The sequence below is a fragment of the Colias philodice genome, chromosome 32 (assembly GCF_061535455.1).
Source record: "Colias philodice isolate Cphi_HAF_F1 chromosome 32, ilColPhil1 Martin Lab GWU primary, whole genome shotgun sequence".
Taxonomy (NCBI): Eukaryota; Metazoa; Arthropoda; class Insecta; order Lepidoptera; family Pieridae; genus Colias; species Colias philodice.
Window position 1 is genome coordinate 1,819,239 of NC_143117.1, and position 20,130 is coordinate 1,839,368.

The window sequence follows — 20,130 nt, forward strand, 5'->3', positions numbered from 1 at the left end:
TAAAAGGTGTAGGTAGTGTAACTCTGAGTTTTACCCTAAAATTGATACTGTGTCAAACTATGTGTTGGTGTATTTTTTTTATGAGACTTAAATAAAATTTTTGTAAACATATTCTCGGTTTTATTTTAACCATGTTAATTGGATTCAATATAAACCTAGCCTTATGAAAAATGGTCTATCGGTTTTGCGACAGTCCCCCGTTTTGCGACAAGAAAAATTTTAGTTTTTACATTTTTTTATTATACGAGACACAAATAATTTGATTTCAATATTTAAAATGGTTTTACTGTTCCGAAATAAAATAACCACTTTGCCGATTTTAATCGAAATGTATTAAGTATCGTAAAAGTAACGGCTACTTTGGCATCAGCTGTGGCAAAACAGAACTTAAAGCTCGTTTAATAGGAATTTTATTAATTTGTCGACTTCAATTTTCTATTTTTTAAATAATGTATGTTATAATATTCGTAACACAATCAAAATATTTTGCGTCTTTCTTCGTAGTTAATAGTTACATGAGCATTAATGACTGTCGCAAAACTGACACTTTTTTTCACAGTCCCAATTTATTTTGATGATTTCTCGTAAAACAAATTAATCTGCAAGAAATTAAATACAATTTCACTTACTATGATGTATATTTAAAATTTCTAAATCAAAATTTCATTAAAAATGCAACATTTAAAATTTATCCATAAATTCAGGCATGGTACACTTTTTTTTGAAAACGCTCTAGCATTATATTTCATGAACCGTATAATATTGAAATTAAATACAGCGCCATCTATTAGAGAGAAGATGTAGTCATTATTAATTTCGATTCTTCTATTCACCACTAGATATCTCTGATATAAAGTATATTTTAAGCCGCAATACATAGACAGGTGTCCCGTAAGTAGGTAGTGGACCAACGGGTTATGGGGAGTAGAGGGACTTAGTATCTAACCGCTCAGTTGCTTACGCGCAAAAAAAAAGGGTCTCGATTGCCACCTGACCTTTGACAGAATCTGGGAATACGACGCGCCGTAATAAAACTTTGATTGTGACTCGCTCCTGAGGCTCACTTGAAATGTTTTAACTGTTCTGAATAGCCAATAAAACAAGCTTAAACACTGTGTTTGTTTTTTTTATAGATCTTGTTTCCGTATTTTTCAATGTACCTTGAAACTTTTAACTACCCAAAATATTAGCTACTTGTATGGAAAAATGCGTTTTACTAAAAATTTAGATCGACAAGAGCATTGTTTCTTATTTTATTCATAAAGTAGATTAATTACTAGACACATTTAATCACACATGGATATATTTTATGTGGAATAAAATATTTAAAACATGTATAGTATTACTTTTTTTTAGTATTAGTATTAATTTTTATCGTTTTCCCGAAGGAGTTGGAAAATATTCAAAAAACGTTAAATATTTCTGAAAGTAATAAGTTTTGGCTAGGTAATGTTCACTTTTTTGTTTTTGTTTTACACCTATATGAAGTCACCTGTATAGTATACATACCTAGTTAATTTTTGCGCTAACCCAACCATAAATTGTAGGTATATTAGATCTATTAAAGTCCAGGGGTTCCCAACCTTTTTTTGTCTACTGCCCACTTTAAGAATAAATTATTTTTTAACGCCCCCTTTTTAAACATACTTAAAAACCGCTAAGTACTTTTAACTGATTATTGAAACGCAACTTTATAGTATTCGGACAGAGTATCTTTTATTGAAAATAAAACAAACAATCAATTCTTATATAAAAACTAATGTGAAGGTTGAATCTGATGCTGTTCAATAAGTTTGTTGATATCAGGTTCCAATTTACTCAAAAACAGCCGCAAGTCGCCACGTTCGGTAACACGCAAACGATTTCTCTTTTTAGTAAGCAGCGTTGCCACAGCACTAAATCCACGTTCACACAAATATGACGATGGGGATGCTATCAAGAATCGTTGAACAATTGACCACAATCCAGGTTATACAATTGCGTGGTCGGTTTATGTAGCCAAAATTCTTGATATCCATTTTTGAACTTGATTTTTGTTTCTTCGTTTGTTGTCAATTCTATAAGTTCTTCCAGCTGAGGTGACATTGCTGTGTTGACATTTGAAAACGGATCCAACACCCAGTCTGGTATTTCCAAGTTTAAAATGTCCTGGTATCGTTCGGTGAAGTCAATGTGGAGGTTTTCTAAATGTTGGCAGTAGGCAAACAAGTCGTCGTTACTGCAGAATACTGATAAATTCGGAAAATTGTGAAACTCACGTCTGCCTATATTCTTTTTGTGCAGAAGCAGTTTGGCTGCGAAAGCAGCAACGACATTTTTTGTTTTAATTAGGTAAATTTAGTTCATCGCCTTGCAGTTGGAGGTTCATGTCGTTGAACAATTTATACAGGTCTGTCATGTAAGCTATATCATTATTTGATGTTATGAGCTTGTTGCTACGCACTTGTACGCACTACATTACGCGTTCTAATTGACGTGTTGAAAATGATGAGCGAATGCAGCCCGCAATGTATATTTTTGGGTAATGAATTATTTGAAGGACATTTTGAAAGACTTATACTAAAATATCGTTGTTTTTTTACTTTCCGATGAAAAGAAATGCTTCCTTTGTTTATGTTAAGCACTTGGCTTCTTGCACGGCAAGTAATTACCGCACCTGAAGGCATTTTCTCATAATTTTGTCGCTGCGTTCGCAGTACTTCTCTCCGTTGCAGATAGCGAGTGACTAAACAGCGCGATCGCATAGATGTGAGCAGTGCCCATATCCTTGGCGCGTCTGCCCCGCCTACAACGCCTTTCTTACCTCTTTTATATGTTCTGTGGCAAGAACAAGTATTATAGAACCAGCCGATTGATACAGGAATGTACAAATCGGATTATTTAACAAAAACTTGTTAAAACATGATTGCCCGCGGTCTATTATATCGAACCGAGTTTGAGCTATATCTTAATTAATATTAGTTGATGTTCACAAGATGTCGACTGACGACTCTCGAAGTCGAGAGCTCAGTGTCTAAGAGTCTTCCTAGCTAGGTAGATGAAATTATAAATCGACCCCAAAACCCTACACAACGCCCCCTTTTTTTTCTGGGTCTCTTACCGCCCCCCTTTAGGCCTGCAGCGCCCACAAGGGGGCGTTATCGCCCACGTTGGGAACCCCTGAATTTAAACGATAAAGTTCCAAGTACATGCGCAATTAAGAGATGAAATGAAAATTCGACTTTCTTACAAAGTGGGATGTGAAATATAATATTATCTTACAGTTATATAGGCGTAAATATACTTTGAACTTATATTAATCGTAACCTTAAAAGGTCCTTATATTATTTACTGAGTAAATATGGACGTTAAAATATGATATTGTCTTATTTAAAATATTATCTTATTTATTGAAGTGGGCGGTTAACCTTTATTTTCAGAGAGTTCAAAAAGGGGAGATTCTCAATACGACTGTATTTTTGTTTGTTACAATGTTACCTCAGAACTTTCGATTGGGTGAACCGATTTTGATGATATTTTTTTTTGTTTGGAAGCATATTTTGGACCCAATTGGTTAGGTTCTGACTATTTAAAGACATATCAGTTTTTTTTTGTTAAAAATTATTATTGTTTTTATAAACAAAATATATTATAAATTAAATTAGATACAGATTAATTCTATAAATAAATATAATATATAAAAGATACTGAAAATGTAAGTAATTGGAGTCCTCAAACATGAATATAAACCAAATTCAATCCAAAATGAATTGATTAGTTTTTTATTCGCATTGAAGGAAGGAGCTCTAGCGTCTATTTGACAAGATTTTCACAGGAGAATAAACATGTTTATTCCAAATATATATTTTTTAACAAACTATGTAATAAATAACAAAATTTCCTCTCAAATTGTATTCATTTTCATACAGGTGTGTTAAGTAAAGGGTGTTGAGGTAATAAATAAAATACATTAATTTATTAATTGATTTATTTATTTTATTTCATAACAAGTACATAATTAACAGGTTTTACCCCAAAGCATTACATGTTTAGTTTAAAATAAAATATTAAAAGTAAAATACAATTTTCATTAATTATCGACTTAAGAATTTAAAAACATTTGATTTTATACGTATATAAGGACGTATTAAATAAATATGTCTCGGCCTCTCGGGTAGCAGAGCGGGTATCTCTTTTTATTTATACCTATAACATATTAACACAAAGTTTTTCATTTCTTTTTACATTAAAGTCGTCGTTTACTTTCACCGCACGTTCTTTTATCTTCTTTATTTCTCTAGCCGATTCCTTGGCTGTACCTGTGAAATTAAAAATATAAAGTCAATAAAAAAAATGTATAGTAACTTTGATTAATTATTATTAGTAATTACATATTTTGAACGGGAAAACACTTTTAAAAATACATATAATTTAAAAAATTTCAGGTGATAAGTTATTAAATTCAACATATTTTTACCCGACTACGGCAAAGCAAAAGGAGGGTTATGATTTTGACAGGCTATGTATGTATGTATGTATATATGTATGTATGTATGTATGTTCATCTGTTCCCTCGTAACTTCTAAACTACTTATCAGAATTCGACAAATGACATATCATTAGAAGTCTCTTAATTGTCCGCTGGTTATAGGCTATACCGTCATATCCTCCAACATTGCCCGCTTTTCACAGTGTTTTGATCATATACAAGAAAAAATAAAATATGTACAGAATTGATGCTGTTATTTGAGTAGGGAATTGAATTTAGAATTAATAGATATACATACTTGAAATAATCATATTCTTAATAGTTTCTCTAAAAATAAGGAAGAAAGAGGTGGGCGAAATAAGGTGGAAAAGTATACAACTTTGCCCACCTTTAATATTTCAGCCATTTTAAGACTTACATAGCTGTTTTTAAGAGACATAGTAGAAGACAAAGCAAAGATGCTGAATCTCTTACAAAAAATGATCCAAAATAAGTAGATCTTCATTAAATTGTATGGGCAAAGTTAGGTGTAATTTTCTCACAATCTTCATACAAAAATCTTTAGGGTTTAGGGTTGTCACAAAAAAATCAAATAGGTAAAGGATGAAAAAATTAAGTTTAATAAAATATGTAGGTGGGTAACAAGTAATAGGAAGGTACACATGCAATAATATTGCGTTCGTACTGTTTCTAGGTATATCTTTAAAATGAAACTGAAATTATGAATATTTATTGTACCTATACGTAATTTCTACTAAACATTTAAAAAGTACCTAGGTAGACATACATACTCGTACAATCCTACCTAGGTACCTAAAAGAAAAAACATGCTGTGTACTTAATTTATACCTAAAAAAATTACCTTGCTACCTATTTGAGAAGTCTGTTAAAAATGTGTCAGCCCTAGCACCTCAAAACGGTTGGGCAATGTTGGGATAGGTCACACTACGTTTATTAACCTAACATTGCCCAGCGACAAAACTCCTATAATACTACGTATTTTTGCTTGGAAATAACAAATAACCTCCTTTTTTATATTCTAGTTTAATAAATAATAAGAAATATTCACGTAATGGCGCGAAGGATGCGGGTTCGAGTCCCGCCTCGTGATCGAATTTTTTCTATTCTTTATAAATTTATAATATTCACGTATTCTAATTGATTCCCAGTGATCAGAGACAAGTTTTTTTAGAAAAATTTGGCACCACCAAAACACCTCTTACTTTGTCGACATGTAGCAGCAGACTGATTCACGTTATACATGTGCCATCTAATCAGTGTTGCGAGAAAAGACTTTAATTTTCTACCAAAAAACAAAACAAGTCTTAAATGTCATGCTACTCCACATAAACACTCGGGAAAGTTAAAATTTCTATTTGGGCAAAGATAGGCTGGAAAGGCAATGTTGGAGGATATGACGGTATGGGGTTTCACAAAATCTAATGTCGCCCTCTAGCGGACAAAACATACAGAGTAAAAAAATAAAGTTAAGATAAATATGCCGTGTTTGGTATCATTTGAAAGCGCTTCACTTGCACATTTTGAATATATATATATTACTAGCATTTGCTTGTGACTTTACCTGTATTCATGGGCTGATTGCATATAATTCACATCTTTTCGTTCATAGCTTCTTTATTAGTTCATCAATTTAACTTTTGTTAATATTATGCGCCACAAATATATTATAAATGCGAAAGTAACTGTCTGTCTGTCTGTCTGTTACGCTTTCCCGCTTAAACCTCTCAACCGATTTTGATGAAATTTGGCACAGACAATCTTTAGACCCTGAGAAAGAACATAGGCTACCTTTTATCAAAACACCACGCGGGCGAAGCCGCGGGCGGAAGCTAGTTCTTAATAAATTACCAATTATACAGGGTGTCCCAATATTGGTATACTAAGCGTGAAGGGACTTGTAGTTCATACACTGATCACGGAAAAATAGTTAAACAACAAAATTACATCAAAAAATTTTTGCTAAATTTTTCCTGAAAATCCATGTTTTCTTCTCTAGCTTCGCGCAACCGGCATATACTGCTTCGCTAATGTGAGCATTTTGTCTATGAAAACATAATCTTAAACGATAGGTCACGTGCTGGTAGCAAAGCTGGGCGGATTGCTTGTTATGGTTGTACACATAGAGTTTTAAGAATTCATCTATTTGAAAAAAAAACTACGTCTGGAACTTTATAAGAATTTTTTACGTACTCAGCGTATGCAAAACTATATCCTCCTTTGAGCATTTTATACCAACAGTGGGACACCCTGTATTATGTTACTTATAAGTTATAACTGTACTTACATATTGGAAATTCAAACTCTGCAATAATAGAAAAAATATATGAAAATGGCTTTCGTATTTTTAACTACCTATTTTCTTTGCTTATTTTAATGTTGTGTTCAAAATTTACATTACAGTAAAAGTATCAAAAAATTAACATAACTTACGCCTAAATTATGTACTTTTGATCCGGGAACCTATAAGAAAGTAGATTTTATTAAACGTCACAAAATAGTAATATTTTTAAGTCCGAGTCTATCACTACACCATAGAAATATGTTCAAAAAATAATAATAATTAATCATTGAGGTACTACGTAGTACGTAGTACATATTAACTCGATGTAATAAATAATAATACTATTTTAAAATATAATTGTTACTTACCTATCCTTAAAGACTTTTTATTAATATTCCAGTTAGAAAAATTTTGTTTTAACGGATGCACTAACATAATATTATAAGCAATCGCGCATATTTTTTGGTCAAAATCCTATTTATTTAAAGAGTTATTTACGTATAAAGTGAAACAAATATATATTATATATTTAACTAGCTGTTCCCCGCGGTTTCACCCGCATTGCTCCGCTCCTGTTGGTCTTAGCGTGATGATATAATATAGCCTATAGCCATCCTCGATAAATGGGCTATCTAACACCGAAATAATTTTTCAAAATCTTACCGTATTTTCATTCATTATACCGTATGGCCGTGTGCCGTGCCAAAAGATTACAGACAGGATTTGAGATTTTACAATTTTTGTATAATCAGTGTCGCTCATACAATTAAGCTGAATCTAAAAGACCTTTCAAGCTCTCCTCTCCTTTGATTTATTATTTAAATTAAATAATTCGAAAAGACTAAATTAAAATGAAGTTCAATTTAAGGTCAGGGTCCAAATCTCTAGTTACACACCAAAATTATTCGTCCCTTATTCTCCAATATTTGACCAAATCTTTGGACGTCCTTTCGACCTCTCCACTCCCTTTAATCTTTTACCGCCAAAAGTTTAAGTATATATGTTAAATAAACATGTTTTTATTTGTCGTATTGGGCTGGAGGACGCGGAGGGCACTTTGGAGTATGATTGCGCTCCACAAATATTGCGTTTTCAAATTGAACAGTTTTAACGGGCTTAGATTTTAGTGTACGATTACTAATTAATTTAATGGATCACGAAGGAGTTGAACGGCGACGAGCGTTGCCGCCACGTCACCACTCTGCACGCTTGGAACGAAACACCGTACGCGAGCCAATTGCAAAATCGACCGCGCACCGCTTCCGCCCAACCGAGTAAGTAATGAAACAATGAAAGTAGTGGTTTTTTTAATTTCTATCATGCAAAATTCGAGAATTTATATTATTTCACCCATACAAATATGAAATTTTGACGTGTTTCATATCGAACTTTCATGGGAACAGTGAAATTTTGTCCGAGTGAATTTTAAACTTGGCGCGTTTATTGAACATAAAGTCACACTTCAGGTATTTAAAAACATAAATAGACAACGCATAAATTATAATTGTTGACAATCATTTTAATCGTATACAAAATCAAAATGTTTACCTTCTCAAAATTCCTTTAAGTGCACTACACCACTAAGTTGGTTTAATATTACCACAATAATTATTATTGTTATAAAATATTACCTATATCTTATAGGTTATGTGCGATCCATAAGGCTCACGGTGGAACTGTGCTTGACGAAGAAAACCACAAATTTTTATAGACGCATACATAGATACACTCAATATCTTATCAGAATAAATCGTGTAACTAAATACTTGCTTGCTTACCCTTATCAATTCTCGAACTTTTTAACAATTATCCAATTGAAACGGAAGCTTGTGATAAACATGACGAACATCTTAAATCATCATATGTATAACCAATGTATATTTGTATAACCAGTATAATATGTATGTACATACTCGTCACGATGAGACCGATGTCGAGTCTATTAAATCATTCGTTGCGTATCGTCCTTGCAGACAAATACGGACCATTTTCAGGCTGATCGTGCGGGGTGAGGTAAGTGTTTAATTTTGGCGGGAGGTGGAGAGTGTCCGTTCTGTAGCGTTTAGCTACTATTATGTATTCTGTGACATAATATAGCAGGAAAGCAGTTACCATGTTCTTGTTTGAGGATAGATTTTCTATTTATGAAGGAAATTGCATGTAATGAAATGAATAGAAAATATTTAAATTAATATAATATAATGCAGTCTTAATTACCAGGAACAGATCTTTGTTACTGCAATGTGAGATAAACAATGTTATATTTAAATAATCTATACTAATATTATAAAACTGAAGAGTTTGTTTGAACGCGCTAATCTCGGAAACTACTGGTCCGATTTGAAAAATTATTTCGGTGTTAGATAGCTCATTTATCGAGGAAGGCTATAGGTTATATATCATCACTCTACGACCAACAGGAGTGGAGTCACGGCCACTATCTTTCACACATAAGCATGCCAGTAAAGAGCAAATGTGGTATTACGGGAATGCGGTATAAAATCTGTTGTATGCATTTTGCAAAAGTAGTACTCAGTATCTTAAGGTATCCGGTATCAGCGTTCTGACCATCATTTTTCTTTTTTCGCTGTAGAACCGCCGTCCTGTTACAAATGACCCACAAAGGAGAATGACCACGGGTGGTATCGGTAAAATTTTAGTTGTGCCACGTATTCGTTATATTGTTAAGGGAACTATATTTTCTATCACCAAAATTTATATTTGTCATCAAGTTGTATCACCTAATAAATAGATCTATCACCACGAAATATTTTCGTTCTCAGATAAACAAAAATTGTTCCCAGGTATGAATTATCAAATTAATGTTAATATATGTGTAAAATAAGAGATCGAAAACCAATAAAATTATATTGCATTACATGAATATAAACTTCTTTCTTATAATAACAGTTTTGTTACTTAAATAATAGCTCTGTGCTCAGAATGGTAGATCTGTCACCAAATAAATCGATTATCGATCCCTGACTGCGACTCCTTTTTATTTGATATTTTGTCACCAATACAGTAGTAACATTTTATTTCGTTCAGATATTAAATTAATAGTATTCGTTACCAATTTAATACATCAATTTATAATTTTAATGAAAAAATGATCAAAGGGGGCGCCCTTCGAAATCCAAACCAGCGCTGATTATTCAGTGATTATTGTTTTTTAACAATAAATATTGATTATTTTAACTTTAATTAAGTGTTTTATCTACAATTATGCTAGCCATAAGCCAGCTATTAAACCAGAGCTGATTATTCAGTGGTTATTATTTTTAAGAATAAATATTGATTATTTTAACTTTAATTAAGTGTTTTATCTACTATTCTGCTAGCCATAAGCCAGCTATTTTAAACCAGCGCTGATTGTTCAGTGGTAATTATTTTAAACGATAAATATTGATTATTTTGACTTTAATTGTTTTATTTACTACTCTGCTAAAAAATTTATTTAAATATAATTTATACTACCAGTGGAAATTTAGAACCTTGGGAGTCTTAACTAGATTTATTGGTGATCTCTTTAAATTAGTTTGCTTAAATACTTATTAGGACACACCTATTATAATACATACAAAAACATTTATTTGGTACTAGACCTTATATCTCAGGATTTTAGGTGATTTATTGTGGAACTGATTTTGCATTGTTTGGTGACTACATTTTGGTGACAGATCTACTATTTTGAGGACAAACCCTATTATTTAAGAAACACAAAACTAATTAAATTGGTGATAGCTTAAATGATACCCTATTGTTAATTCCTATTTGTAATTATAATGATCATATGTATCAATATTAAGTCTTAATTAAACCAGATAAATTGAAATAATAGTAAAAGTTTTTCTTTTGAAACATGTAATTATGACTACGTATGGAATCGGTAAAATACTAGTTGTGTCACGTGTTCGTGATATTGTTAATTCCTATTTGTATTTATAATGATCATATTTACCACTATTAAGTTGTAATTATACCGAATAAATAGAAATAAAAGTAAAAGTTTTGTTTTGACACATACCTATATCTATCTCTCTTGCAAACGTCATATGTCATAGTTTCTATTTGAAATGTCAAATGAATGTGTTCGACGCATTGTTCGATGTTATTTTGAAATAATGTTTAAATTACGATTTACTTTTCACATTTGTCTTGTAAATTAAAATATTACCTATGTAATAAATGTAAAACTTAACGTTCATCGTTAGTTTAAACTCGATTAAGTAGTTTTTTGAAGTGTTGAATAAAACTATTGTTTTATTTTTATTGTCGCGAACTGCGGCTTATTTACATAAAAACTTTAATCATATCTAAAAGTACTAACATCAAGCTTTAAATTGAGCTATATTTCATCTTGACACAATAAGTTTGATTGCGATACCAAGTGCCATAGTCACTTGGGCAATCTCCTTTTCGGGTTGTGGTTTTCATTTTTCTGTATGGGTAGACAAAACTTCAAAACGCCACCTGCTACGGTTTATATTATGAACGATTAGCTTTCCGCCCGCATTTTCAAAAAAAAAACCCGTATAGTTCCCGTTCCCGTGGGATTTCCGGGATAAAACCTATTCAATGTGTCCAAGTTACGTTCTATATGTGTGCTAAATTTCATTGTAATCGGTTCAGTAGTATTTGCGTGAAACACACACATACACATCCTCACAAACTTTCGCATTAGTAGGAAGTAGGATTGTTATAAAAATAAAAGTTATATTTGTTGGCGTAAACTATTTTATTGTAATTTTGGGAAATAAATAATGTCAAAATTGATTACCTACAATAAAACGCAGTTTTATTTTATTACCTACATTACACTATTGTTTTTTTTTTATCAAAACATGTATTTGAAGTAGCATATATGATATTATGCTGATCCAAGCATTTTCACTCAAAACTAATATCACTAATGATTTGTAAAAGTAAATTATTTCAATATACATTTCATAACCAACAAGTAAGAATAATTATTCATACAACAACAAATCAAAAACACTATTTACTATGGAAAAAAAACCAGGAAGGTGAAAAACATATATTTACGATTTCGATGCACTCGACTTTTAGTAAAATAATAGGTAGGTAAAAATATTATTATGGTTTTGATCACAGACATATCTGTGGTTTTGATTTTAGCTACTAGTATCAGAAAGCTGCGTGTTCAATGCACGTCGGGGTCACACAACTGTGGAGGATACAGTAGACAATATACCTAATGAAGTTTTTCATCGTTTTATTTTACTGCAAATACAAAATAAAAATTTAACAATGGTAATGTAAATTCTAAACAAACTACTACCAAAATACAATTAGAACAAAAATCATTTGACTGGTTGATTTCACCCAGAGGCCAGAGGCGGCTCGTGACAAAATTGTATGGGTGTTCACTTGAAATAAAACAACGAAAATACAATAGCGTAGCGGGATAATTTATTACAAAAAAAAATGAGCACCACATTTTATAAATGTCTATAACACTAAAAATTACAAAGTACAGGCTATTTCAAAACGAATTCAATGATTATCAAAAATTAGTAAATCACCGAATTTGCATTCGCGAGCGTACCTACGCGTAGGTATCCATAGTGTTTGTTTATACTAAAGGAATGGCAACGTCGCAATTGCTGCTGTCATGCGATGCGGCAACGTTGCGTGAGACTCAAAACGCTACCTGCTACGGTATGAACGATTGTTATAAAAATAAAAGTTATACATATTTGTTGGCGTAAACTATTTTATTCATCATTAATTTTGGAAAATAAATAATGTCAAAATTGATTACAATAAAACGCAGTTTTATTTTATTACATTACAGGTAAATTAGCTTGGAGAAATTTTTTCGTTTGTAGTAGTGTATGGTCAGCAAATAAAAAAAAACAACATTTTATTTTTAGTTTTTATTCAAGTATATAATATTAGTATTATTAATATTTTATTAGTTCCAAACATTACAAGCAGTGCCGATTTTTACTTCAGTGAAGACGTGTATGAATTAGGTGTTCTCCGGCCAAAAATGTAAACCACGGTAAAAGTGAAACTGTTCGAACGGTTCCGAACACTGCTTTGTGTAGCGCATGTCGCGTGACGGTCGGCTGCCGAGTAGGTTTACCTACTCGGCAGCCGCGATACACGCGACATGCGCTACACAGACCAAAAAGTTTGAGACGATGTAATAAAAGTTTCACTTTAATAACAAACAATAACAACAATAACAAACAATAACAACAATCAACAAATACAAAATTTAACAATTAAACTACGTAATAATTATAATTTTCGAATGAAATGTGTGCTTTATGTTCTAACGGTACCAAGCGACTGACGCCGGACTGCACGAGGCACCTGCGGACAGCGTAAACTGGTTTATTCTGGTTTTGTGCGTGTTTCCACTTTCCACTATCAAGTGACGATTTATTTATTTGTTTTGTTTCGTAATTATTATGGTCAAATATTAATTACGAAACAAATTATTATGAACAAGATATTTTATTGTTTCACGGTATTCGCCTTGTCATTGGCTCAAGGACGTAAAATTGAATGATATATTATTTTTTTTATAAAGTCAAAACCATTTTCTTTAAAACATAAATCAGAGTATTGCTAGGGATAAGTATAAAATTAAATAGTAATGTTAGGATATCGAAACATTTTTGTATAGGCTAGAACGATATAATGGAAACGCGCTCTAAGATCTGAGTAATATATGGTAATATACACACCACTACATATGCAAAAATTTCTCGAGACTAATTTCACTGTACACTATTGTTTTTTTTATCAAAACATGTATGTATTTGAGTAGTTAGCAGCATATAATATTCTGAATTTCTGATCCATGCCTATTCACTCAAAACTAATAACACTAATGATTTGTAACAGTAAATTATTTCAATAGGTATTTGAACATTTCATAACCAACAAGTAAGAATAATTCGTATACAAGATACAATAACAAATCTAATACACTATTTATTATTTTATTATATTTCATTAAGTGAAAATAACCAGGAAGGTGAAAAACATATTTACGAAAACAAAGTAACATATGGTTTTGCTATTAGCTATCAGGAAAAAAAATCGTATTGGAACAAAAGAAGGATTGTAACTGAATTAGGTAATTAGGTATGTTTGTTTCTGGGTGCACCGTTTTCGACGACGCGACGGCCGACGCGTGACGTAAACGGAGTAGGTACCTACTTTGCTAAAACAAACTAAGTAATAAAATTGTGTGTCTGTCTGAAAATTCGCTAAAGCATATTTTACCAATGTTTGCAAGTTTGTGATTACTTTGATAGTTTATCGATTTATAATAATTGTATACTTATATCATTGTTTAAAAATATTCAAACACAATATGATATAGGTACTGATTTATCACTGGTTTCAGTGATGAACTGATGAGTCAATGTTAGCCACAATACTAATCACTTTCGTCATACATGTGTATGAACTATGATTGATGTGATTTGCAATGTGGTGAAATTTCATAAAAATCACGGGCCAATTTTTTGTTTTGAATCCCACCGAAAATACATATACATATTACTAATTGCGTTATTAGAATAATTAATTACTATACCCACGATCAATTATTACAATTTACAATATAGTCTCAAATGCATACTAGAGAAATATTGCAATTTGAATCAAAAAATGCATAGCATACAAAAATAAATTCACAACACAAGAAATTCCGCGCGCAAATCATAGCGCGTGTCAATGAAATCAAGAATGTAATTTTATATCAAGCCGACGACGACGCCGAACTAAAGTACCTACAGTACCATTTACCTTCAGTGTACAATACAGTTTACAGACCTACGACGGACGAACAATAATGAGTAATAAATTGTTTACAAAAAAAAACATAGTTTCTAAGGTCATTAGTTTTATTTTATTTTATTGTTATTTTCTTTGAACGATTGGAAATGAAATTACTCAATTATTACACATAGAACTTTGATTTATTAGAATTATGCGAATTATGTATAAGATAACGAACGCGAATGCACGACATCTAGCGCGTCAATGTCTAAACATCGCCATTCGTTTAGACATTGACGCGCTAGATGTCGTGCTTTATGTCGTGTTTCGCTTGGCAAAAGTCACGCACACTACTGTAGAAGTGTCAAATTTTGCCGGTATTTCACTGTTGTTTTTCTAAGTAAATAATGTAAGTTATTGATTAAAAAGGTCGAACGCGGACACATTTTATTGTAGAGAAGTGATAAAATGATTAGTATAAATTTATAAAGAATAGAAAAAATTCGATCACGAGGCGGGACTCGAACCCGCATCCTTCGCGCCATTCCGGGGCGGATGCCTCACCAACTCAGCCACTCGTGACCCGCCCGAGTGATCGAATTTATTCTATTCTTTCAGTTTTATGTGTCTGAAGGGACACACCGCGCGCCATCTATTGAGATGATTAACAACCATTTCAACCAATATGAAGCACTTTTCAGTGAATACAATATTGTAACGATGGAACACGACCTTTTTTGTTAAATTTATATTTTTGGTTTTATGGCATTCAAATGCTTTATAAATATAAATTTATAAAGAATAGAAAAAATTCGATCACGAGGCGGGACTCGAACCCGCATCCTTCGCGCCATTCCGGGGCGGATGCCTCACCAACTCAGCCACTCGTGACCCGCCCGAGTGATCGAATTTATTCTATTCTTTCAGTTTTATGTGTCTGAAGGGACACACCGCGCGCCATCTATTGAGATGATTAACAACCATTTCAACCAATATGAAGCACTTTTCAGTGAATACAATATTGTAACGATGGAACACGACCTTTTTTGTTAAATTTATATTTTTGGTTTTATGGCATTCAAATGCTTTATAAATATAAATTTATAAAGAATAGAAAAAATTCGATCACGAGGCGGGACTCGAACCCGCATCCTTCGCGCCATTCCGGGGCGGATGCCTCACCAACTCAGCCACTCGTGACCCGCCCGAGTGATCGAATTTATTCTATTCTTTCAGTTTTATGTGTCTGAAGGGACACACCGCGCGCCATCTATTGAGATGATTAACAACCATTTCAACCAATATGAAGCACTTTTCAGTGAATACAATATTGTAACGATGGAACACGACCTTTTTTGTTAAATTTATATTTTTGGTTTTATGGCATTCAAATGCTTTATAAATATAAATTTATAAAGAATAGAAAAAATTCGATCACGAGGCGGGACTCGAACCCGCATCCTTCGCGCCATTCCGGGGCGGATGCCTCACCAACTCAGCCACTCGTGACCCGCCCGAGTGATCGAATTTATTCTATTCTTTCAGTTTTATGTGTCTGAAGGGACACACCGCGCGCCATCTATTGAGATGATTAACAACCATTTCAACCAATATGAAGCACTTTTCAGTGAATACAATATTGTAACGATGGAACACGACCTTTTTTGTTAAATTTATATTTTTGGTTTTATGGCATTCAAATGCTTTATAAATATAAATTTATAAAGAATAGAAAAAATTCGATCACGAGGCGGGACTCGAACCCGCATCCTTCGCGCCATTCCGGGGCGGATGCCTCACCAACTCAGCCACTCGTGACCCGCCCGAGTGATCGAATTTATTCTATTCTTTCAGTTTTATGTGTCTGAAGGGACACACCGCGCGCCATCTATTGAGATGATTAACAACCATTTCAACCAATATGAAGCACTTTTCAGTGAATACAATATTGTAACGATGGAACACGACCTTTTTTGTTAAATTTATATTTTTGGTTTTATGGCATTCAAATGCTTTATAAATATAAATTTATAAAGAATAGAAAAAATTCGATCACGAGGCGGGACTCGAACCCGCATCCTTCGCGCCATTCCGGGGCGGATGCCTCACCAACTCAGCCACTCGTGACCCGCCCGAGTGATCGAATTTATTCTATTCTTTCAGTTTTATGTGTCTGAAGGGACACACCGCGCGCCATCTATTGAGATGATTAACAACCATTTCAACCAATATGAAGCACTTTTCAGTGAATACAATATTGTAACGATGGAACTGGAAAATATAAATTTAACAAAAAAGGTCGTGTTCCATCGTTACAATATTGTATTCACTGAAAAGTGCTTCATATTGGTTGAAATGGTTGTTAATCATCTCAATAGATGGCGCGCGGTGTGTCCCTTCAGACACATAAAACTGAAAGAATAGAATAAATTCGATCACTCGGGCGGGTCACGAGTGGCTGAGTTGGTGAGGCATCCGCCCCGGAATGGCGCGAAGGATGCGGGTTCGAGTCCCGCCTCGTGATCGAATTTTTTCTATTCTTTATAAATTTATATTTATAAAGCATTTGAATGCCATAAAACCAAAAATATAAATTTAACAAAAAAGGTCGTGTTCCATCGTTACAATATTGTATTCACTGAAAAGTGCTTCATATTGGTTGAAATGGTTGTTAATCATCTCAATAGATGGCGCGCGGTGTGTCCCTTCAGACACATAAAACTGAAAGAATAGAATAAATTCGATCACTCGGGCGGGTCACGAGTGGCTGAGTTGGTGAGGCATCCGCCCCGGAATGGCGCGAAGGATGCGGGTTCGAGTCCCGCCTCGTGATCGAATTTTTTCTATTCTTTATAAATTTATATTTATAAAGCATTTGAATGCCATAAAACCAAAAATATAAATTTAACAAAAATGATTAGTTTTAAAGAAATAGTGTCTGTGTTAAGTGTTTAGTCGTCATCAAAAATGTATGGAGGGACGGTCGGAACATCCACCTTAAACAAGAATTATTTCATATAGGTTTTCTATTCAAGAACTGCTCTTACCAATTCAAGATCCTTGGCATCTTGTGGATGTGGATAACCTGAGCATGATGGTTGATCAGTAGTATTTGATATGTCAATTAAGGCAAATTGAGATGGATGGTCTGCCTGAAAGAGATAAAAATGTTACTTATAACATTGGATATGGTCCCAAGTAATAATAAATAGATTGCTACAGAAACATGGACTCAATGTTTGGTAAATTGTAAAACTTTTAGTATTCTTTTTATTAAAAGCATTTATTGAACAAACATAGTGTATTATACTTATGGATAGTGTAGCTTTCCAACAACGAAAGAATTAAAAAAATTGGACCAGTAGTTTTGAGGTCTTTTTGTGCATACACAATCAAATCTTTCCTTTTTACAATATTAAGTATAGAAAAAGATTTTATTAATGTAGGTAATATCTTAAAAACTAAAAAAATAACTCAGTAGGTTTTAAGTACCAGTCATCACACCACTTGTCTCATGACACTCTAGGTCTCTAGAGCATATCAGTCAAAAAAGATATTGTGAAGCTTATAGCAATTAGATTAATCGGTCAACAGTAAGGGGGTACAATTTCAATTACCTTGTTTAATAAAAAGATTGATGAATTATTGACCTTTGCAAATACTGTTGGGATAGCATCATCTCTCAATCTAACGATGTTTAAAGTCTTATTAAATGCGCTCTCTTCAAATTGCAATGAGCACACATTAATGTTTTTAGTTCCTGGCCGGATATTTTCTATGCCAATCTTTTCCAACCTGCCTTTCGCCGGGATTCGTTACTTGGTAAACTAAAACGAGAAAATATACAACAATATATTATAACTTCGCACGTAATTATTAATAAACAAATTAATAATTTATCGATAAGGTGTTTATGCGATGATGTTCGACACTAGCACTCATGTTTATGTTATCGATGCAAATGAAATAATGAGAATATTGCGGGTTTCTACAGCTCATAATAACTAAGATGATTAAATGTAAAATGATTAAAAAATTTCTATACACTTGATAATAAATACACTTTAATATAAGCAACAATTTAACGAAATGTTAGCCACTTACCATTGAAAGGTTAGATTCGGCCTGTTTTTGCTTTGGCATAGGCCACAACCTACTAAAGAACACTTCATGGTAGGTACCTATTCTTATTTTCAATTATACTTATTACACTCGCATATGGTCGAAAAACACTGGAAAATCATAAAAAATTCACAATGACATCTTTCCACAAGTAAACAAAACCGTAAAATAAGATGGCGTCCGTGGCAGCAGACAGTTTTGTTTTAGGTATAAAATGTAATATTACAATATGTGAAAGCATTTAAAAAATAAAGGACTAATTTCTTTTATTGTCGTTTTCTTCATTATCCTTAGTAAGTTCCTTCAATATGTTTTAAGAAATTTGACTGAATTATATTTAGCACTTCCAAATATCTCATTTTTAAAGACTCCGTATTATTCATATAATGAAACTTATATAAATACTAATTATAAGCTAATTATCATGTACTTAATTATTACAACTGAAAAGTTTTTTTTTTTTTTTTAAATCACCTAAATCTTTAAAAACCATCCATTTTGTAATCATTTAGATCTTTAGTTTTATTTCTAAAATTTTGAAAATAAATGATATTATATCAATTGTAGATATTCTCTGAAACAATATCGCTCTCCTATTTCAATAACGATGCAAATATATATGAGCATTTATTCCAGGCACATCTTATTTTGAAGTTTGATTTCAATTTTCAACTATCAAGCAAAAAATATATTGCCTGAAATGATTGTTCAAATTAAATTGCGTCGTTATTGATAGAAGAGTAGTGCTAAAAAAATATACTTCGTATATGAGCGTATATATCTGTGGCATCTGGGAGACACCTGTTAACTCCATTTTTGGCAAAATTTTGTTAGATACATGTTTGATAAGTACAGAAAGCGCAGATTTTTTTGATCCAGGCGTGATATCTCTACGTCCACGGGAAGTAAATGAAAAAAAAATGTACACTCCTGTTAAATCCAAGATTTTTTGCTACAATCAAGATATATTATAATTATCATTAATATATCATAGTAACTTTTGATGCCAAACCTGATAACTAATATAACAAGTACATAAATGTTAATTCCAAGCTTTATGCCTATGGACTAAAACTTGTTAAGTCCCAGTTACCGCGTATGTACCAAAAACATGAGATACCTACATGTTAATTATTGCAACTTATCAGATTTGGATTTATATTTCCAATTTGGGATATATAACGGTGACTTCTAAATAATTAAAATACAGTGTTATTTTAATGTAAATATCTATTTATTTTCAAAATAACCACCATTTTGCCGATGGGGGATAATTGATGTGGCTCCGGGGCGACTAGGAGAGTAAACTCTATCGTTATGGCGGTTATGAGACTGTTCAATCGGAAAAATTTCTTCATCTGTGAAAAAAATATTTTTCCACGCTTCACCAGCGGAGCGCGCTTTCAGTAAGCGACATATTATTTCAAGGAGTATTTTTTTAATCTTTATCACCCAACCGCTGCGCTTTTCG

At 32.7% G+C, this 20,130-nt stretch overlaps 1 long non-coding RNA gene across 1 annotated transcript; it reads right to left on the reverse strand.

The window, feature by feature from the left end:
- Window positions 1-3,949: 3,949 nt before the first annotated feature.
- On the reverse strand, window positions 3,950-18,792 carry LOC149474939 (uncharacterized). Its single transcript, XR_016318179.1, has 4 exons — window positions 18,642-18,792; window positions 18,155-18,364; window positions 17,585-17,689; window positions 3,950-4,298 (listed from the first exon to the last, which is right to left on the reverse strand). It is a non-coding gene; the product is annotated as an uncharacterized LOC149474939 (long non-coding RNA).
- Window positions 18,793-20,130: the final 1,338 nt, after the last annotated feature.